Source organism: Nycticebus coucang, chromosome 3 (genome assembly GCF_027406575.1).
Source record: "Nycticebus coucang isolate mNycCou1 chromosome 3, mNycCou1.pri, whole genome shotgun sequence".
Lineage (NCBI taxonomy): Eukaryota > Metazoa > Chordata > Mammalia > Primates > Lorisidae > Nycticebus > Nycticebus coucang.
The window spans coordinates 109860053-109883916 of NC_069782.1; the positions used below are offsets into that span (position 1 = coordinate 109860053).

Genomic DNA, 23864 nt, shown 5'->3' on the forward strand with positions numbered 1-23864 from the left:
GTGTACTGGAGGTACGTTTCACTCATTTTCATGACTGGCCTAGCTCCTGCAGTCATTTGAGCTTATCATTCCTGACAGTCACAGAAAAATTTTATAGCATTTAAAGTTGATAGTATATATGCATTGAGCTTTAATAGAACAAAAATGTCTGGGAATCAATAAAGTAAACAAAGTAGTTGGTAGAAATGAGTTTCATTTTGGATGATTTCACAGAAGTGGCAAGGTTTAATAGCATTTCAAATGAGACTTGTGCCTGATTTCTTAAGATGAGAGAATAAGCCACTCTTTGTGAAGGGATTATTTGTTCAAAGTCTTTGGGTTGCCAGTTGAATATGTCACATTGATTGTTCACCAGAGGAGCTTTTTCAGAATATGTATGTCCAGTGACTGCTTCCTGTATTTTGTTTCTTTACTGAGCTTTTAATTCATATAATTTGAAAGAAGACACAAAATGAGTTGCTAGTGAAAGTTTTTAATTCATATAATTTGAAAGAAGACACAAAATGAGTTGCTAGTGAAAGCACTCTAGGTGATTCTTCTGTATGTGCTCTTCCAGAATTACTGCTTTGAAAACTACTAAGCAAAGCAAACTAGAATGTCAAGGTAAATGTAGGGGAAGGGTAAGACTTGGAAATCCATGATTTAGAGTTTATACTGGATTTGAAATAAGAACAAACAGAAAGAAAACAGTAATTATAGCAAAAGTGACAACAGTTACTATGTGACAGGTATTATTCTAAACACTCCTCATATAAGAAACTCATTTAATCTTTTCAGCCATAAAGTAGGTAGCATTCTTTGAGAGGCTAAGTAGATTGCTCAAATCACAAAGCTGAGATAGTATTAAACCTGGGAAGTCTGGCTTTTGAGCCTGTCCTCTTAACCACTATCCTTTTTTTTGATGTAGAGTCTCATTCTATTGCCCTAGGCTAGAGTGCCCTGGCTTCACAGTGCACAGCAACCTCAAACTCCTGGGTTCAAGCAATCCTCCTCTTGGCTCAGCCTACCAAATAGATGGAATTACAGGTGCCGCCACTGGGCTATTTGGTATAGATGAATGAGCTGTGATGTGATCTTTGAAGGAGAATGGCCAGGCAGGAAGATAGGGGAGAGGGAATCCTAGATCTGCATAAGGTGTCTTACAGAGAGGAAGCGTGAAGAGATGGAAAGATTTAGTGTGGTTTTCATTAATGTTTGCATTCTTATCACCTGGGATTTCACCACAATCCTGTGGTGATTTGACAATGATTTTTGCAATTGTTTATTGCTTAATAAAGACATGAGTGTGTTAGTAGTGTGTACTTTCTGTGCTTGTCTATATCAGGGATGACTATTAATTACCTTTAATTTTGCTAACGATGAATCATCTTAAGAAAATGAGACCTTGGCCTGGCATGGTGGCTCACACCTGTAATCCTAGCACTCTGGGAGGCCAAGGTGGGTGGATTGCCTGAGCTCACAGGTTCAAGACCAGTCTGAACCAGAGTGAGACCTTGTCTCTAAAAATAGCCAGGTTTGTGGCAGGCACCTGTAGTCCCAACTACTCGGGAGGTTGAGGCAAGAGAATCACTTGAGCACAAGAGTTGGAGGTTGCTATGAGCTGTGACACTACAGCACTCTACAGAGGGTGACAAAGAGACACTCTGTCTCAAGGAAAAAAAAAAGAAGAAAATGAGACCTTCAGTTATTTCTGATTTTAACTGTTATCCCCAAAACCCACATTAAAAAACTATCAAATTGAAGGAAATATTCTTCAATGGCCTTGCTACAGTCTTTATGATTGTTTCCTTCAAAAGTTTGTACGTCCATGTCCTTACTCACAGATGACAGTATTAGGTGGTTGGGCTTTGGGAGGTGATTTGGTCATGAAGATGGAGACCTCATGATGAGATTATTGAATATTTTAGTCTGTTTTGTGCAGCTATAACAGAATACCACAGACTACCATTAATAAATTTATATTTACAAAAAACATAAATTTGTTGGCTTACAGTTCTGGTGGCTCGAAAATCTAATATCAAGATGCCAGCACAGTTGGTGATTCTTATTCCAAGATGATGCCTTGAAAATGCTGTGTCCTCTGGAGAAGAGGAAGTCATCTTCTTCACACAGCAGAAGGTGAAGGGAAAAAAGAGAGGTAGAAAGGGGGCCAAATTTGCATTTTTGTAACAGTATTAATCCCATCCGTGAAAGCAGAGCCCTGGCTTGATCACCTCTTACAGACTCCATCCTTTATAATGTTACATTGGTAATTAAATTTCAACCTGGATTTTGGCAAGGACAAACATTCAAACCACAGTAGTGTGCTTATAAAAGAGGTCAGAGAGACACTCTTTCCCTTGACACTTTATGCCATCTGAGGTTCTATGGAAAACACTGATGTCTATGAAACAGGGAGTTGATCCTCACCGAGCACCAGATCTGCTGGCGTCTGGATCTTGGGCTTCTCAGTCCCCAGAACTTCAAGAAATACATTTCTGCTGTTTATAATCCACTCAGTTTAAAGTGTTTTGTTGTAGAGGCCTGAATGGTCTCATTTTTCAGTTTTCATGCTTTACTGCTACAACTCTACACCAATCCCAATTTCACACTTTACTCAGTAAGAGTAGAATTAGCTGAGGGCACTACTTCTGCCTTTTGAGTTTTTCTCATGAAGTAGAGTGGCTTATAATTACAGGTCACCTCTGAAACAAGGCTGTCCCCCAGTTTTCCCTCAGCATGTTCCATTGAAACACCTGCTTGCCAGCCCAGTTTTGAGAACTACCTTATTCTTCATTGTCTCTGGTGCCTAAAGCTACCAATCATCAGGGGGAAAAATGTTGATTTCATTAGAACCAATAGTTCTATAACAATAATATTCTTATCTCAAAGCAGTAAATCCAATGCACTTGGGCATATTTGAGAGAAAAAGTTCAAACAAAATCTATCACAGGTTTTGAAATGAAATATTCAGGAAATTCATTCTTTGCTATAGAGGAAGAAATAGGGATGACTTTTTAAATGGAGATGCATATCATTCGTTTTGTAAGAAGGGCACTGGGGACTGTTCTGTTCAAAAGTATTCAGTTTAAATAGTTCAAACTCAGTTCAGTTTAAAGAGCCAGGCAGTAATATCAGATGGAAATATTTCCATCTCAGATTTCCCTTTTCAGTTCCTTTTTATAAAATAACAATGGCTGATCTTGCTCCTGGGGAGTTAGACTAAATAATCTCCTGGCATGAGTGCATCAGAATTGATGCAACTAATCCCCAGCCACTTATTCTTTTCCCTCTACTTTCCCCACACCTTGAAAGGAAGATGAAGCAAATTCAAGAGTCTGGAATTTCAAGCCCTGTCCTCATTTCTCCACTCAATATGACTATGTCTTAGAAGAACATAAGTAAATCAATAATCTGAATAAGACTATAAAAGAGGAAAAAAATAAAGAAAATTACTTATCCATCCCACATTTATTGGACATGTGTATTTGCCAGGTGATGTATGTACACAGAAGATGTTACCACCATGTGGAAGAACTGACGTCTACTTATGGATCTAAAAATTTCCTCGCACACATATTGAGGGGCCAATGAATACAATTCTTGATCTCTTGGGCTCAGCAATCAAAAAATTCTATATTTGAATTTCAGCTCTGAAACTTACTTTGTGTGACCTTAGGCAGGTCATTCAACCACCACCAAGCCTCTGTGAAATGAGGATTTAAAGGAACCTTTAAAGTATATAGTACTTAACATATATGTTAAATATGCCTGGTATTTAGTAAATACTTGATAAATGATAGTTATGTTATTGTTATATCTCTAATACTGGGCAACATAGCAGCCTACCAAAGTCGGTGGAGTGAAAGAGAGTGGCAAGTTTCACTAGTTATGGGAATTAATTGACAGGGGATACTATAGGTAAATTCATGAAGAGATTAATTTATGAATTATTTCAAAAGAAGTATAGATTTGTAACTTTCAGTTTATGACCGCAGTACTCTAAGCACACCTGATCTCATATGATTTGTAATTTTAAATTCACATGATAGCCTGTAATATGCAAAACAAAATTTAATTGAGTTTCTGTTCTAAAAATAGATAACAATGATTAATAAATAATGAGTAAGTCAAAGCCAATTAAATAATATTCTTTCTACTTATGCGACCTATGATAGTAAGCACTATTAAATTAGTAACATAAAAACTATCATTCTGATTCATGGAAGCAAGGCTCTGACTAGGAATCTGGATAAAGCAACAGCAAAAGAAGGTTAGCCACAGGAACTCAAAGCCCCATCAATGGCAGAGCAAGTTAGGTCTTAGTTAATATTATCCATGTGGTACTGAAATCTCCAAGCCAAGAAATTCTGATTAAAACTGGATTCTAACCTATGAACTATATGGATGCCCAGCAAATAAGGACATAAAATACCTCTAGCAATAATTCTTTGACCCAGGGTAGCTGGGACATTCAGAGGGGAAAAAAAAAGTAAAAGACAATTGATAATAAAATCTAATATTTATGATAATATACTGTAACAAAAGTCATGTGAATGTAGTTTCTCTTTCTCTTTTGTTCTTTCTCTCATATTATTGTACTGTACCAATGGTAAATGAAACTGTAGAAAGAGAAATCATACATAAGGGTAACCACTGAAGTCTGTATAATTGGTTACTTTGGGGAGAAAAGTTGGGAAGTTGGGGAATAGATTTTGGGGTACCTTTGTTGTATCTTTTATGTCATGTTGCTTAGAAATACTGAAAAAAATTTGCAAAATAATTTTAAGTCTGGAAAGTTAGTCCATATATTTGTTGACATAGTAATTTCTAGATTTCTCTTTGAGAAACCTAATTAAAATTAAAAAATAGCAAATAGGAGATGTAGAAGCGGAGACAGTAAATCTAGCCAATGCCTTTATGAAGTGAGAAATAAAATAGGAGTTGGAGGAGGAGATGGTGGGCCCAAGGATTTGTGTGTATGTCTGTGTGTGTGTGTTTCTGTAATTCCCTCCCCACCCCCACCCTTTTTAAGAAATGGGGTCTTGCTGTGGTGCCCAGGCTGGAGTGCAGTGGCCATTCACAGTGTCGATCATAGTGTCCTGCAGATGTGCCCCTGACCTTCAGCGATCTTCCTGCCTTAGTCTTCCAAGCAGCTGGGACTAGGGCCTGCACCACCACACCTGGCTTATTTTTGTACTTTTAAAGCTGGGAGACAGCGAAGCATCCTTATGTTTTCATGGGGGTAATCCAGTGGATGGGAGAGATTCACCATGCAGTAAAGAGAAGGCATAACTACCAGAGAAAGGATCGAGACTGCAAGTGGGGGCGGGACTCTTTAGCCTCTGTAACAGCAGAGAGCTCAGGAGCGGGAAAGAGGAAAGTGTGCAGCTGCAGGGACATGGGCTTCTGGCACTGGGCTGGGACAGGGAGCAGAGCAAACACAGCCCTGTACCCAGGAAGCGTGAATCTGCCTCAAGGAAGTTCCCTTGCATGCTGTTCCTCCCTCTGTCTACCAGACAAGCTTCTCATTGTTCAAAACTCAATTCTCACCCTCTTTCACCAAGCCTGCTTTGCTGATTCTGTCACCTCTTTCTTCCCTGTGAGTTTAGGTAATGTGTAGCACACACCTCTGTTCCAACAGTATCACACATTAAATTTATTTGTTCAAGAGCCTATTCTGCCATTAGAGGTTAGTTCTTTGAGGGAAGAATCAATTCAGTATTTTTTCCCCGTTCCTAGCAGTTTCTGACATGTAGTATTTGCCAGAAAATGGTGAAGAAATTAATAAAACAATGTTTTCTTAGAGGTAAATAATCACCTTTAATCTTGCTAATATTTACTTATTTTGTGAATTTTAATGTTTTGTAGCTAGTACAAATGTAACAGTTGCCCAGGATTTTATGAATGCTAAATTTTAATCTTTTTGATGCAAATAAATAGATATTATAAAAGAAAGTGTAAGGAGAAAGAGCAATAATAAAATGTGTAGGTTATATGCCAGCCAACATTATGTCCTAAGTATATACAAAAAAAGGTGTGTCATGCTAGTGTAAGTAAATGCATTTAGGTTGAATTATCTGCTCAATATGTTTGCTTTTCTAATCTAAGAATTAGGTTTTGCTTTTTTCTGTACTAACACTTTAGTTCAAACATTAATATTCATAAGTATTTTTTTAAATGTTTCCTCAAACATCTAGCATAAAAATATATCATTTTAAACTAAACATTTTCACATTATTGAATTTAAATTGGTACGTATTTCAGAGCTACCCATTAATGTCATGATAATATTCATCTTTCTTGATGCTGCACAAATTTATTTCCATAACTCACTGTAAAATTTATCAGTATTTTAGTGGTAAACAATTTTGCCATAAAGATTTCTGTCTGAATGGCTCCCTGTTTATTTATCAACATCAGCAATCATCCTCAAAGCTTAGGAACAATGGGAAAATCAAATATGCATTGTGCAGTAGGTGAGGACAGAGGACCCTAGACATTTATGGAAATTTCAATATTGTGTAGAATATTATTAATTCTGCTAATGTGGCCTGCCTGACTGCTATCCTTTGAAAGGCCTGCTTACAAGGTTGACCTTGGCTGGCATCTGGGAATGCATTTCGGGAGGTTTCCTATCACACTAACTGATTAGAGTGACTAACTGTCTAAACTGTGCACATAATGTGGTCTGTGCTGAACACTTGCTTTCTGGGAGTATGAAACTTTGGTGCAGGCTCAGAAATGGTGTCTACATGACTAGCCCTCAACAAAAACTTTGGGGTCACAGGCTTTTCTGGTAAACATTTTGCATGCATTGTCACAAGTAATTGCTAGGGAATTTGACAAGTCCTATGTGACTCCACTGGGAAAGGACTCTTCCAAGCTTGTACCTGGTTCCCTTGTGCTTTTTCCCTTTCCTGATTTTGTTTTGCATCTTCTGACTGTGATAAATCATAGCCACAAATTTGACTACTCAGTTAATTGCATGTTTTAGTTGGTAAAATCTAAAAATTTAGACTTAAATTGAGCTCTGACTTGTACTTTGTTATTGTGGAATAAAGACCTAGACATCAATTCAGCTGCTCTTTGATGTATGTTAAGATAGAAACAAAAGTTTAAAACTTCAGCAATGCAAATTTCATCCAAACAAGTTTATACTCTTGTCTTTAAACAAGTTGTGTATCTGATTAAAACTTTTCAGTACTCATTTTGAATATTAAATGATTCATGATCTATGAAAATTTACTTGCAGTTTACTTTTATTGATTCTATCTATATTCTTCCTCAAACTGTTTCATTCATTCATTCATTCCTTTTCCCAGCAAAAATTGACTGGACACCTCTTTAGACCAGGCATGGTGCTTGGCACTGGTGATTCATGGTGAGCAAAAGAGACATGAAACTTGCCATGGTTGACATTCCATCCGGTAGTGAAGAAAGATGTGTGATAGAAATGTGAATATTACAGATTTCAAAAAAGAACTGCGTTTTGGTGGAGTTTAGCCTCAAAAAAATTGCAGGATTCACAGAGGAGTTCATCAGGACAGAAATGGGGAATTACCAACTTAGTAGGCTAAACGTTGGCTCCCTAAAGTATTATGTCTGATAAAACTACTGTGAGTAGAGACAACCAGATGGCTAGGAAAGTTTGCTAATTAAAGTAGGCCAACACTTAAACATTACCTTTTATATTGATATTGAGGCTAAATAAAGAGGTGATCTTTAAATCAGTGAAACAGTGTGCTTTCTCCTTAGGGTAAAACATATGTGTGTGTGTTTCTCTTGTCTTTAAGTTTACATGCTAACCCTAGTTGTAGTAGAATAAATAATGCCACCACCTTCTCCTCTGTGATGTTTATGCTCTAATCTTTGAAGCCTATCAGTGTAACTTTATATGACAAAAGGCACTTTGCTATTAAGGTAACAGATGCTAAAATAGGGAGTTTATTGTAGATTGTCAGTGTCGGTGTAATCTAACCACCTGAGCCCTTAAAAGTGGAAAATTTCTTTGGTTAATGTGAAAGAGGCAAAAGAAAGCCAGATTCCAAGCAGGTGAAGGATCTGATGCTCTGTTGCTGGTTTTGAGATGCATAAGGACTGGTAAGAGGCAGCCCCCAGGTGACAGGCGGCAAGGAAATGGGGTCCTCAGTTCTACAACCAAATGGAACTCAATTCAGTCAACAATACAAATAAATTTGTAGGTGGATTCGTCCCTGGAGCCTCTAGTGATAAATGCAGCCCTGCTGACACCTTGATGTTAGCTCAGTGAGACACGTGTTGGACTTCTCACCTACATGGCTGCGAGGTTATATGTGGGGACAGTTTTCAGCTGGTAAAGTTTTGGTAATTTGTTACAGGGGCAGCAGAAAAGTAATAAACTAATCCAATCCTGTATTTCGAACTTAGATACCATCAACATTAGGTCTAGGGCATCTTTACTTTGGAAGAATTTTGACAATTGTTTAGCAGATAGTTTCTGTTTTGTTTTATAATATAATATTCCTTGTATATTTACTTACTATTAAAAATCAGATTAAAAATGTACTTGTCAGAAGTGATTTTCATAGTTTGCATAAATTAAACTCCATATTAAATGTACATTTTGTATGTTTTCTGATAGAGAAGTAAATTCAGTTTTCGGAAAAACTGCAAAAACTATACAGTTTTTGTTAAGAGTAGGAAAGCAAGTATTGCATTTAATGCTGCACTGGATTCTAATAGAACAAGTCTAATTTTGCTCTTGGAGAATAGAATTCTGTTCCTTATTTATCATAGAGAGCATGGCAAGGGAAAGAATTATCTCCTTTTTGAATCTTCCGGCATAAGTTATTAGATTGGTGCAAATTAATGTGGTTTTGGACCATGAATTTTAAATCATTATAACTGGGCTCAAATTCACTTTTATTAATTAAAGTAGGAACCATTCCAGGCTAAAGTTATATTTCATTTTTCATATGCAAGTGTGAGTTATTATAAATGTTGATTAGTATGATGTGAGCACTCCAATTTGTAAAATAATCAACACACTGAAATTGGCATAAATGTATTTATGATCTATGTACAAAAGACTTAATAAAAATATATAAAAAAGGAACCATTACAATCAACACATTGTTGCAAATTAGATTTCAGTTGTGTAAAAATCTGTGTTGCAGGATTTGATAAACTCTTGGAAAGTATTTTCTTCATCCTGATGGTTGTGGAAGTGTTTTCCCTGCAAAAAGTTGTTTAGATGCTTGAAGAAGTGTAGTTGCTTGGCGAGAGTTCAGGTGAATATGGCAGATGAGGCAAAACTTTGTAGGCCAATTTGTCCAGCATTTGAAGTGTTGGTTGGATGTTGTCATGGAGAAGAATTGGGCCCTTTCTGTTGACCAATGCGAGCTTCAGGGGTGGCAGTTTTTGGTGCATCTCATTGATTTGCTGAGCACACTTCTCAGATGTAAATGTTTCTCTAGGATTGGGAAAGCTACAGTGGATCAGACTGGCAGCAGACAAGCAGTGATTATGACCTTTTTGGTGCATATTTGGCTTTGGGAAGTGCTTTGCAGGTTTTCCTCAGTCCAACCACAGAGCTGGTCATCACCAGTTTTTGTATGAAATCCACTTTTCATCACATGTCACAATATGATGGAGAAATGGTTTGTTGTTGAGTGGAATAAGAGAAGATGACACTTGAAAGTGATGATTGCTCTTATTTTGGGTCAACCCATGAGCTTTTTCACCTTTCCAATTTGCTTCAAATGCTCAGCAACCATAGAATGGCCAAGCTTGAGTTCTTCAGCAACTTCTCCTGTAGTCGTTAGAGGATCAGCTTCGATGGTTGCTCTCAGTTGGTTGTTGTCAACTTCTGATGACCAGCCCCTGTGTTTCTTGTCATCAAGCCTCTCATTTCCTTTGCAAAACTTCTTGAACCACCATTGCACTGTACGTTCTTTAGCAGTTCCTGGGCCAAATGCGTTGTTGATGTAGCATGTTGTCTCCGCTGCTTTATAACCTGTTTTGAACTTGAGTAAGAAAATTGCTCAACTTGCTTTTTGCCTAACATCATTTCCATAGTCCAAAATAAATAGAAAATAAACAGAAAGCAATAAGTCATTAGCAAAAAAACATAAAGCAAGAAATGCACATTAAAATGATTCATAACATAAACACATTTATTTAAGAACATATTCCACCTTAGTGTGTGTCACACTTTATGAGGGCAAGACATGATTGCAAGAGGGACTTTACCTAACAATTGTAATCAGTGTAACTTGTTTATTGTACCCTCAATGAATCCCCAACAATAAAAAGAAAAAAAAAAAGGAAAAAAAAAAAAAAAAAGAACATATTCCAGTATCAAATGGCAAATTTCAACAATGCAAATGTTGCAATTACTTTTGTACCATGGTATTTTTGCTAGTCACAATATGCACAGAAATGGCAATTTTTGGGGATAGCAGGAAGAACATAGAAGGTAGAAACTCAAGTTATTTTTAATTTTCCTTTTATTACATGGTAGCAGACAGATAATTGTAATGCTTGACACTCCATTTGGACAGGGTGTGTCAAGTGTTTCTGATAAAATTCAGTATAGAAGAGGTAGGAACTCTTCTGTGGGCTTGCACTTGAGGGAAAATTTGAGGTTAAACACAAATTATGGGTGGACTCTCCTATTGAATGCAAACATAGTCTCTTTGTCCCCTAATACTACTCATGTTTTAGTAAAGATTCAGATTAAATGCCATTAGGAGAATGGCATTTCCCAAAGGCAAGTAAAAAAAAAAATCAATGAGAGAGAATCTGAATTAAGCAATGTTAAGTAGGTTTATTTCCTGCAAGATTTTTTTCAAGTCTGTCGATGCTGTCACTATCACTACTACTGATATTAATAAAATGATAACAATAACAAATACATTAAGCACTTACTGTGAGACATTGTTCTTAGTGGTTTGCATGTATTAACTAGTTTAATCCTTGCAACAACCTTATGCGATAGGTGCTATTATTACTATCACACTGCTGTCACATGTAGTACTAAACCAGAACTCAAGGTCACTTGGCTTGAGAGTTTGCAGTGAGCATCAGCGTCATTGACTACAATCTTCTTTCATCTTTTTTTTTTTTTATCCTATAGCATCTCATGGGATTAGTGTTTGATGAAAAACAGTTTGGAAAACATTGGAGAAGAGAGAACAAAATGTGAGAGAATTAAGAAATGCATCCCAGAACAGTTTGTGCATTTCAGTCCCAGGAGAAGAGCATTTCAGTAATCCCAAAGATGGGGGAATCCGCCCCCATCTTGGGACTCAGATATACTAAGTTCATGGCTAGTGTGCAGTGTTTTAATATCTGTGATCTTTCTTCCTGGATGTCTTTTCACGTTTGGTAAGTAAGTTGAATGTGTGTGTGTGTGTGCCGTGTGTGGTGTTTAGGAGTATTTCAAATAAGAAAACAGATAAATTCTGGCACATACCACAAAAACAACAATCTCTAATTTTAGAGTCATATTATTTCACTTAGTATACAGCCTTGGCCCTGTAATGAATGCCTAAATTTGACCCTGAGAAAATTATAATGAATTTTAATAGTCTCTATAAATTCTTTCTATACTAAATAAAAGGTCATTATTTTTAAGGAATATGAATAGGAAAACTAAGTTGACTTAAAACATATGGGAAAAAATGCCCATCCTTAATCAGAGAAATGGAAATGAGAACATAAATGAACATTTTTTCCAAACTTATAAATTGGCACATTGAGTGGTCAAAATTTTAGTATATGTGCTGCCGAAGTGAGCATGAGCAGTTGATGCTATAGAGGACGGGCAAGAGCCTTTAATACACTGTTAACGGGAATGCAAATAACTATGTTTTTAGAAGACTTCTTTGGAAGTCTCAAATAAAATCAGTACGGATATACCCTTTGCCCAGACATTTGTGCTGTTTCTACTGCTAGAACAAGTCTCTGTCCTTCTTCTGCCAAGCCATGTTTCATACACACTTTTTGGTACAGCTCCTGGTATGCTGTATTATTGCACTGTTAAATTACGTTAATGGATTCTTGTTGTATTATTTGCTCCCTCTGAGAAGATTATATATCCTCACTGATTCATAAGTGAGTTGCTGTGCTCCTCCCTCTAGGATAAATATGTTTGCTACCCATTTAATACTATATTTGACTTGGCTATATGACTGGCTTTGAACAATGAAATATGGAAGTAATATATGCCATGACCAAGGAGACGCCTCAAGAGACATTATGTGGTTTTGCTATCTTATATTATTTTGGTCTGCCAGCAGATTAAAGTAAGCCTGCTCTTTAGCTGTGTCCTTGAATAAAGAAGACATTGAACAAAGCTGAAGGTAACCCTTATGTGAGAAATAAATGTTCGGTGAGCCACTGAGATTTTTGCTTTGTTTTTTAACTTCAAGTGCTGCAACCCAGCTTATGACTAGAAGCAAATATCAATTTTTCCACAAAGCCTTTAGTGTCTTCCTTAGCCTGTGTTTCTTTTTCTTTTATAAAGCCTACAAAAAACTCAAAGTCTATAATACAAGTCTCTCAAAGTGTGAATTTTTTTCTAATATTGATTTCCAACTATATTAAATATGTCATTGCTCTTCCCAGGTGTATAGAACATGCCTTGAAGCCTCATGACATCCCTTATTTTTTTCAATCATTTTCTCATCCTGCAAGTATAGTAGGTATCGAATAAACAAACATTCTTCATGCCTTATTTTTTTCAATTATTTTCTCATCCTGCAAACACACTAGGTACTGAATAAAAAAACATTCTTCAGCTGATGCACTTACAAGCATTTATTGAGGAGCTATATAATATGGAAGACGTTGCTTTATCATTGGGCAAAAATGATAATTGGGGACTTTATTTCTTCCTGATGAGCAAAGAATGTTTTTGCCTTTTCTCTTAGAAAGAGGTAGTTGGTTCTAGAAAAATTTTGCTTGTAGGATGATTAGTTATTGAGGTCCTTGTGTTGAAGGACTTTCTCTGTATAACTGAAGTTTTCATGTATGAAGGGCCCAAGGAAAGCCTTTAAAACAATTCACAACTACAAGTGGTTCATTGCTACTAGAGATGGAGACGGATGTGGCTCTTAAGCCTAGACAAAAACAAGCTTGTTTATTCTTAGAGTGAGGGAAAAGACAATTATCTTAGAAAGAGATTACTTAGTAAGGGAATGTTTGTGAGAAGTGAGGAGAGCAAAGACAAGAAGGCAGAAAAACAATGCTCACTTCAATTTCTTCCTGAAAACAACTCCTGTTTTCCCTGGGTATTGGTGGCTGGCTTGGAATCTCAAACATAGGGTTTATTTATTGATTTTTATAATTGCAAAACAAGGAACATACTATGCAATGCATTTAAGCTATCTACTGACTTGAGTTTGGAAGTATATGCTGTTTGCTTAACATAGCAAAATACAACCAATTTCCTCCCTCTCATATTGAAAGCAAGTCAGCTCCCTGAAGCCTGTACAATAGCTTCTGATGACTTCACAGGAGAGGCCTTCTGGCACAATGTGTGATCAGGCAGGACCTTTAGTGAGGAGGGGGGACAACCACTGTCAACACTTTGACGTGAGACTGAATGGCATTAATATGAGAACAGCCATTGTCTGGGAAAAATATTTCATATGAGGAGAGGCAGAGAAACATAGTTGTATATTTTTTATTTTTGCTGAGTAGCTATAATAAGCACATTATATCTGCACTATTTTCTGTACTATAATCTCTTAATATTTTGAACCTTAGATAAATGTCATTAGATATTGCAATTGCAATTTTTTTTCAGGCCAATGTAATGTGAATTTATTGGTGGCATTAGTCAAGGTTAAACAATTATTACTATTAGGTAGCAGATGGGGCATTTTAATGTCTGGCAAGAGAAAGAGGCACTATTTTTCTAAAGAATCCATATAGCCTAGGATTATCTTCCTGATTCTACAATGGACTACTCACAACAATTTAGAAAACTCCATCATCTCTTCATGCTTCAGTTTCTATGTCATCATGGGATTCATATGATTCTACCTAGAAAATTTTTCATTCTAGGGGTGGCGCCTGTGGCTCAAAGGGGTAAGGCACAGGCCCCATATGCCAGAGGTGGCGGGTTTAAACCCAGCCCTGGCCAGAAACTGCAAAAGAAAAAAAGGAAGTTTTTCATTCTACAGAAGATAATGTCTGGCAAACTTTGAGAATTTTATATTTGCAAAGTTGCGAAGAGCTCTAAGATTTCTAGTCCAACAATCTCTTTATTGATGAATATGAAGGGCCCCAGAATCATTAAATAACTTGCTTGAATCCACATTCGGTATAAAAGCCATGATTAAAATAGTGATATTGATAATACATTGCAGGTGATGGGAATTTGAAAAAAAGACAAGGAAAAAAATCAAGAACCCAATTATAGCTAAAGGTTATTACTGAGATTTTGTGAGAAGGGACGTTGTGAAACTTGTTCACTGTAGTGAGAGGGCCACATGTTGAAGGGCAGGGGAGGCGTATCAGTATTAAGGTGGTGTACACATCCATGAATACCGGGAAACCTGGGAAGTAGGACAGGAACAGTCCAGTGTGCCCATGACCACAGTTGTGGTATTGTGGTGGAAGTTCCTGTGTGGTGTGCTCTGTGACTTAGTCCTTTGTACCAAACTGCTTAATATTCTCTGTAGTTGACTTAGATGAATCTGTATCCAGTGGCAATCAGAAAATATAAATATGGCTGGGAAGAGTAGAATTAAGATTTAAAACCATTTACCCAGATACCCTGAAGCCCCCCAAAAATGAATGAAAATGAGAACAGAATAAGAGAAATAACCCCAAATAATTTGCATAAGTACAAGATTCGTGATGCTTAGCATAACAGCTGTTCAAGTGGTACATACTTGGTCATTTAATTGCCCATAAACTCAGTGTAGTACAACATTGTGTTAAACTATTTTTCATAGAAGTGTTATATTTTTGTTTCTATTAGAACAGGCAGCAGAACAAAGATGTTCACGAATGGTCAGGCCATTGCTAAACTTTTGCATCACTAGACATGACCCTTGAAAGGTAATAATGAAGAATTAAAGTGGTGGTTCTTAAAGTTCTGGGGTAGACCCCTTTGAGGTTTCTCTTCTCAGTTTGATCATTCTGAAGGTTACATCCTTTCTCCACAGAATACAAAAATGATCACAAAATTCCCACATCGCTTCAGATGGCTTACCAGTGCAGGTTGAGAGATTACCAAAGGGAGGGCAATGAGGAAGATGATGGCTCTGGTGGAAACCATGCATTTGAAAATCAGTTGGAGAAATTAGCAATGCTTAATTTGGAAAAGGAAAGATCTCAGGGAAGAAGTTATTACCAGAGATCACCAATATCCAGGTCTCTTTCCTATAGATTTGGAAAACTACATTTCCCCCCTTGGGAGTTCAGCAGTCTGTGTAAGTAGTTCTGACTAATGACCAGGAGGGTCAGGGGTATGTTTTACTTCTGGGCTGCAGTATTGTATTTTTGGTCTGAGTTGCTCCTATGCCATCTTCTCCTTCAGGTTGCTCAGATTATATTTTCTTGGTGATGCAGCTAAAATGTGGCAATTCCTCCATCAGTCTAGGTCCCTACCTGACAATGTGTATCAATATTTCTGCTACTCTGTGTTAACACTGATCAGCACTCCTTCATGTTGGGGGTGAGTTGCTACGTTGCTTTGCTCAGGGAAAAGCTTTGTCATATGGACACAAAAATTATGTGTCCATATGACATCGAACATAATCCCCAGTTGGAAAACTGCAATACAAGTTTCTCCCCATTCTTTTGCAGGAATATAAAAGGACGACATACATAATTACCAAGAAAAGGACCTTTACTCAGGGGATTTGCAGACATTGTGTTCCTCTCAGTTTTTGTAGATAAGCGGTATGTCCTCTGACGGGCTATATGGATTTTTCATGTCTCACTTAAGATTAGATAATAATCATTGCTCCCATGAGAAGGAAAGATTATTTGTTACAGATGATCTCATACTCTATGGAGAAAATTTCTCAAACAGTTAAGACAATCTTTCTGAGTATTAGAACGTTCCAACAATTACATGAACTGGAAAACTATGCTCTTTCTGGACCTAGATTAAGTTCTGTTTTGTTTGTTTTGTTTTGCATGAACAAATAGATACTTAGACTTAAGATTCTCTAATTTTTAATAGGTATAAAAATTTGGTTTTGTGATCATGATTGTAAAAAACCCTTTGTGCATATTCCTTGCTGACTAAATAATTGAAGCTATACATTTTGGCATGAAGACAAGAGCACACAATAAGTGGCTTAGAGCAGAGCTTCTCACACTGTAATTTGCATTTGAATCAGCTGGGGAATTCTGGGGAATTGTTCGGGGGCAGATTCAGTAGGCCTGGAGTGGGCAGTGCTTGTGATGCTTCATTTCAAAGCAAGCCCCCAGGTCACCTGTGAAAGACTAGAGGCCACTTATCTTCTCATTTTGGCTTCTCTATTTGACTATCAAGACCCCATCCTAGGAATCTTTTTTCTGGTTATATAGCCAAAGGAAGTGAAATCACTACCTTCTAAGCATCTCTGCACTCCCATTTCATTGCAGCATCATTCCCAATAGCCACAAAGAAAAACAACTTAAGCATCCACAGATGAACGGATAAAGTAATTGTGGTATATACATACAATGGAATGTTATTAAGTTTTAGAAAAGAAGCAAATCCTGCCATCTGTGAAAACACAGATGAAGCTATGAGATGTTAGGCTGAGTAAAATAAGCCAGACCTAGAAAGAGAAATACTACATGATCTCAGTTTCATGTGGAATAAAAGAATCAAGCCAACCAAACAAAAAAGAAAGTGAAAACAAACCTCAAATACATAGAAGCAGGGAACAGCACAGTGCAGTGGATACCAGATGTCATTGAAGAAATGGGAAGATGGAGGTGAAAGGATACAAAGTTACGATTATATAGAATGAATGAGTCTAGAGATCAAATGTGCAACCAAAAGGTTGTAGTTAATAATATTGTATGCTATACTGGAAATTTTTTTTTTTTGTTTTTTATTGTTGGGGATTCATTGAGGGTACAATAAGCCAGGTTACACTGATTGCAATTATTAGGTAAAGTCCCTCTTGCAATCATGTCTTGCCCCCATAAAGTGTGACACACACCAAGGCCCCACCCCCCTCCCTCCGTCCCTCTTTCTGCTTCCCCCCCCATAACCTTAGTTGTCATTAATTGTCCTCATATCAAAACTGAGTACATAGGATTCATCCTTCTCCATTCTTGTGATGCTTTACTAAGAATAATGTCTTCCACTTATACTGGAAATTTTCTAAGAGAGTAGATTTTAGGTACTTTGTCACACACATAAAAAAGTAACTACATAAGATGATGAATATGTACATTTGCTTAACTTGTCTGGAGAAATCATTTCATTATATACATCAAAATACATCTTAAATATGTACAGTTAAAAAAAGATCTCAACTGTGTGAATTTGAGTATTTATTTTCTGCTATATATAATAATTTGTGATCAGTTTGGAAGAAAACAACGGGAAAATAAATGCAATAATTCAATCTGCCAGAAATATAATACCAATCAATCACACCAATTCAAAGAGTGAAACAACCACTCTAGAAGAGCTACTTGACAAATGGTGACAGACACTTTTAATACTAAAGTCAGATAGAATTTGTTTAGCACATGCAAGAACCCAAGTCTTCTCTTTGTCCCCTTGGGGTCTTAGGGATCAAAATATGTATGTCATGGACAAGAGAAATGAATTTGAATATAAATGAACACCAAAGAATTGTAGGGTTCGAGCAAATTGAACTGTCTGATATATTTCCCACTGAAAGTATTTCCTGCTGCCAGTTTCATCCTCAGCAAAGTTTATGATCAGACATTGTCATAAAATTCACTTTTCAGTTAAGAACTGTGGAAAATTTTGCCCTAGAAAGAATTTTGCACAAAACCTATTTTCTTTAAACTGTCAGTGTGAGAGTCATGGAGAAGAAAAAAGCTGAGGGGATAAAATGAAATTAAACTTCTAATAACTCTCTGTCTCTCAAGTTTTAAGGGGGTGATGATGATCCAATGTGAAATGGGCAGAAAAGAGACTTCTCACAAAGTACCAAATCATGGGGAGAGCAGAGTTCCATCATCCACCTCACGTTAGGAATTTCTTTTTGAATTTTCTGAGTTCTTGATATCTTTGATGTTGAGGCATGGAGAATACATGTTGATGACTAGAAGCACCGTCCAATTGTCATTCTCTTCCTGTCAGTGAGACTTTGAAGTCACGAAGAGAGAGCAAGATAGTAGAAGTGAGCATGGAGAAAGAGGCTGGCTTAGATGTTCATGTGTGCTGGGAGCTGGTGGTTGAGAAACTGTTTGAGCTCCCTATGTTAGACTTACAGTGCTTACAAAGGGAAAATTAAACAATAAAAATGAGTGGGAAGTTTTTTTTTTGCAGTTTTGGCCAACGCTAAGTTTGAACCTGCTACTCCAGCATGTGGGGCCAGCGCCCTGCTCCTTGGAGCCAGAGGTGCTGCTCAAAATGAGTGAGTGGGGAGGTGTACTCTCTTTAATTCCAAATGTCCATAGCATGGAAGGTATGTGGGGAAATATCTTGAAAAAACATATTGAGTTAGACTATGGAAAAATCTCTTACAATAGAGGTATATTTATAGAAAATATATTTATTAATTTATATATTTATCATTATATTCACTTATACAATATTTTAAAGGTTTTATTTTATTTTAAATTGGCATAATAACAGTACATTATTATGTACATTATATATATATACCACAATGTACATAATACATTATGTACATCACAATTATTATGGTACATTGTGATGTTTCAACGCACGCATATATTGTGCAATGATTAAATCAGGGAAGTTAGCCTATCCATTTACCTCAGACATTTGCCATTTCTTCATAGTAAGAACATTCAAAATCCCCTCTTTTAGTTACTTTGAGATACACAATACAATATTGTTAACTACAGTCACCCTCTTGTGTGATAGGACACCAGAATGTATTCCTCCTTTCTGTTACTAAAGAATTATTAGTTACATCAGAGGATTTCTCATTTCTGTCCTGTAATTTTGTACCCTTTGACCAATCTCTTATACAATATCTATATTTACAGAACATGGAATTTGTAAATATGTAAATGTAGAAGATAATTAATTAGATTTTATAGCATTTAAAATTCTACTTTAAAAGACACTCATAAATCCTCTGATGTAACTAATAATTCTTTAGTGACTCAAACATTTACTTGACAATAAGATTGGATATTTTCATACTGGTTTTCCTACTAGAGGGAATACCTGCACTTGATATTTTCTTTTTTGGAAATTGATTACCTGTTTGTTGCTTTTAGACAATTGTCTGAGTCCAGGTATTGGTACGGGAGATCAATCTCATGTTTTGCAAGGGACATTAGATTGGACTTAATGTTAAAAATTCATAGATTATAGAACTCAAATGTATTCTGCTGTCATAGTGTTGTTAATACTGTCTTATCACTGTATTTAGTGGTTAAATACCTAATAGAAAAATACTAGCTTCTCTGTTCTCTTTCCTTTCTCACCAGATTTTCTAATTGTGGTCACCCAAACACACAAAAATTCCCCAACTCCACCAGGCTGTTTTGTTCTTAACTTTGCCTTGGAAATACTATCAAGCCATGGAAGCACCATCAAGCTGGTATTGATACATTTCAATTTAATTTTTCTAATATAGAATTGATGAAAATGATCTAAGTCCTTTAAGGAGGCAGGGCTTGCTTTGTACATGGCTTGAAAGTGTATGCCCATTTGAGGCCAAATCAAGGGTCCTATTGCTTAAGAGGCTGACGATCACCTTGACCATGACTTAGAGTGGATATTGACCCTGCTTTTGTGGTTGCCGGGAACTGGGTCTGACCTCTGACCTCTGGCTTGGTTGTGCTCTTAGGGTGCTGCTAGGGTAGAATAAAAAATAGTCTTGATTTCCATGGAGCACAATGGGCCAGTGTGCTGGCCTGAATGAGAGCAGATTTATTTAATTCCTGTCCCTAAATGTGTGACTCTGTGGCTTCCATGGTTTTGTTACTCCTCTGCATTCTATGTTTATATTGTGAGTATTTGTTGATAAGATGACCTAGCAGCATTTAGAGTATTGGGGTTTAACGGAGAATTAATAAAAGTGAGAAAAGTTTTCATATATTTCAGGTTAACCCCAGAAAGCATTATTTATTTTATTGTATTTTTTTTTGAGACAGGTCTCACTCTGATGCCCTGAAGAGAGTGCAATGGAGTCATAGCTCACAGCAACCTCAAGCTCAGGGGTTCTAGAGACCATTTTGCCTCAGCCTCCCAAGTCGCTAAGACTATAGGCACTCGCCTAACACCAGCCAGTTTTTCTATTATGTTTTTAGAGACGGGGCCTCCCTCTTGCTCAGGCTGGTCTTTAACTTCTGAGCTCAAGCAATCTCCCCGCCTCTGCCTCCCAGAGTGCTAGGATTACAAACATGAGCCACTCGCCTAGCTATAAAGTATTATTTTGGAGCTAGCCATGGGGAGCTGAACCATGGAGTCTAAGAGATTTCTGGTATAACTTCTCATCTGGTCCCAGAATATCTATCTTCTTTTATATTCCTGTTGAAAGATAACTTGTAGTCATTGGTGAAAGGAAAATGCTCTTTTCCATTTTCACCCACAAATTACTGAGTGGGGTTATACTTCCGTCTAACAAGTGCTTTCTCTGTGTCAGATGAATCAGACGTGGTTCCTATCATTAAACAATGACTTTTTGTTATATTTTAGCACTTTAAAATTCCTCCTAGATAACCCATAAAATTGGAGGACTCCTGTGTGTTTCCTTGCTACATCTATATAAACTTGTCCCAAATTATGTAATAAATAAGTTTCTAACCAGAATATTGGTCAACACTATTTATTTCTCATGTCTCAGCTCCACTTCCTCTGTAAGTTGGTTCAATGGACTATAACAAACTGGTCAGCATAGGGAGGTGGTCAATACAAGGAGCTTGGCCTACTATACTGATACACATGGGGCGTGTCTGGTCTATGCAAATTAGGTCAACTTAAGGAGTGGTCAATGTAGGGAGGTGGTCAGCTATGGAGGTTCTATTGTATTATATTACATTTTTTAGATCTATTGACACTATATTTTTTAAACTGTCATTTACATTATGAAATTGAGATGTGCATGTGTTACTGGCAAGATCATGCTAATAATCCTCTCTGTCTCCTGCCATGAGTCAAAGTCACGTTCTGATAGATCAGATGAGAACGTGTGGCTGCAGAGAGGCAAATGACCTGGTTGGCTTCCTAGCAGACCTGGCGTGGAGCTGAAAGCACAATCGGAGCCTCTTGTTCTGTGTCTGACATTCAGTTCAGTGCTCTCACCTCCAACCTCTGCTGCTCACACCCTCGCCCAGACCTCCCGGAAAGATTTCTGTACAGGTGCCATTTGGGGGCTATTGATCTGACTGGTAATTCAGCTTGCAGCAAAGGGAGCATAAGTGCGAAAATTGCTGTCAAAATGGAGTGTGTCCCTGGAGTGTTGCTTTCTCTGCTTTGTGCCCTCAGAGACTCAGTGGAGGGCATAGGCCGACAGGTTATGCTGTTGGCCTCTCTCAGCGAGAAAATGGAAAGGGAAAAATGGCCCTAGGACAATTACCACTCTTAATTGCTGTGAAATGGACAAAATGCTTTTCACAGACTTTTCACAGGGTGATCAACAACTGAAAACCATCTGTTCAGTGTATAAATGAAACCAAGGAAGATGGACATCCCCATTTCTCAGGTAATCAGCACAGATTGCTTTCAAGAGGGTTAAGGAAACCACCTGGCAATGGAACGGAACAAGAAACTCGCCGCTGACCTGCAGTGAGAGGGAATGATGCCTGCTGTAATGACATAATCCCTCTGCCTTCCAGGTTTATTATCCTGTATCTCCACCTCTTTCCAAATCAATCATGACCAGGCAGGATGTAGTCTGGGAAGCCAAAAGAACGCAGGTCAGTGGTTAGTTGGTTTCATATTTTCTGCATCTATTGCTTTTTTTGTTTTTAGTTTCCTTGTAGGAGAAAACTCATAAATCTTCTCCTATAATTATACAAGCTTCTGTTTTATACCGGCAGATTTGTGTTTTCACTAGAGTTTTTGAGTATTGAACCATTTCTTCCATTGATTAGGATGATAAAATAACTTTTGAAATTCCATATTCTTTGAGAGGAAAAATAACGTGGTTTCAACTATAATAAAATTCATATTTATGACTACCAGTCTTCAAGTAAAAGTACACTGACTATTTGCATTGAATTATCCCAGGTGAAAGCCATCAGAGAACCAGGCTGGACCTCCCTGAAGCTTCTTTGGGTTGGTCTAAGTCCAGCAGTGAACACTTGGCCGAGATGTTGATTAGCCATTGTGGAAAGTTATCTCTTTCATAAACATGTCCAATTATTATGTGGAAATTATAAACAAAACAAAATAAAAATCATAATAAAAAAGAGGGCTCTTTTGAAGGCTGCCAGTGGGAATTTACTATTTTTCCTAGAGAGACAATAGCTTTATGTCTTTGCATGGCTCAGTTTCTGCCACACACACCATGCTTGGTGGCTTGAGATGCTCTCGCACTTGCCTGGCACAGGTGTCGATGCGTTGGCTGGCTTAAGAGCCCAATAGAGTCGTCTCTCTGTCCCTTGTGCCTTGCCACAACGAGAAAGTAACAAGTCGTCTTCATTCCCACCACCATCCATCATAATCATCGTTAGTTATCACCACTAAGTTCTTTTTCAAAGGATAATACTTAAAATCATAATTCTTATACAGAATTTAAAGCTTATGTCGACTTTTATTTAACGCATTAATGAGGGACCCAGAAGCATAATAGAATCTCTTCAAAAGAGAGTAAGAAAGACTTTCTGTTGTTGTTGTTACTAGAAAAAAAAATGCTGAGATATGATTACTGCATTAGAAATAAAACTGGTTCACGACTCAGAGGGGAATGCAGCCATAATTGTTGGAGTTTTCACTTTACTAGATAGAAAATAATCATACTGTATTAGTTTCCTAGAGCAAATTACCACATACTTGTTAGCTTAAAACTATACAAATGTTTTATTTTATAGTTTTTGAACTTAGAAGTCTGAAACAGCATGTTGACAGGGGTAGGATCCCTCTGAAAGCTCCAGAGGAAAATCCTTCCTTGTCTCGTCCCGGCTTCTGGCGCTCCCAGCACCCCAGGGGTTCCTGGGCTTGTAGTTGCACCTCTGCAGTCTCTGCCTTGTTGGTCATGTGGCCTCCACCCCCTGTGTCTTTTCCTCTTTGTGTAGATCACCAGTCATTGTATTTACTTCCCACTCTAAGTCCAGGATGACTTTATCTCAAGTTCCTAATTACATTTAAAGGACCTTATCTCCAAATAAATTCACATTTTGAGGTTTCAGGTGAATGTGGACTTTTTCGGGCAATAGTATTCAACTTGCTTAGTGGTTTCTAGAGTTATAAATTGCTTGTGTGATCAGTGAAGCAAATGCAAAAATTGTTTAAAAATGATCCTAGCATGATACTGGAAGATCATACAGGTATAATTATGTTTTTTAATTTTACCTCAGTGCTTCCCCAATGCCAGTGTGATGCATGATTTTTTTTTACATACAATTTCATTTAATCTGCATTATGTGAACAAGTAGGTCTTGTTTTCTGCATTTTTACAGATGACACTTGAGGCTCAGAGAAGGCAAGTAACTTGCTTAAAGACACACTGCTAATACATGGCAGTTTGTATTTGAACAAACCCCAAAGCCTATTGCTTGTTTTGCTGCTTGTTCCTTCTTCAAGTCAGGTTAGA

The 23864-nt window shown here is 37.3% G+C and overlaps 1 pseudogene; it reads right to left on the bottom strand.

The window, feature by feature from the left end:
- Positions 1-9051: 9051 nt before the first annotated feature.
- LOC128581089 (histone-lysine N-methyltransferase SETMAR-like) lies at positions 9052-22779 on the bottom strand (annotated as a pseudogene).
- Positions 22780-23864: the final 1085 nt, after the last annotated feature.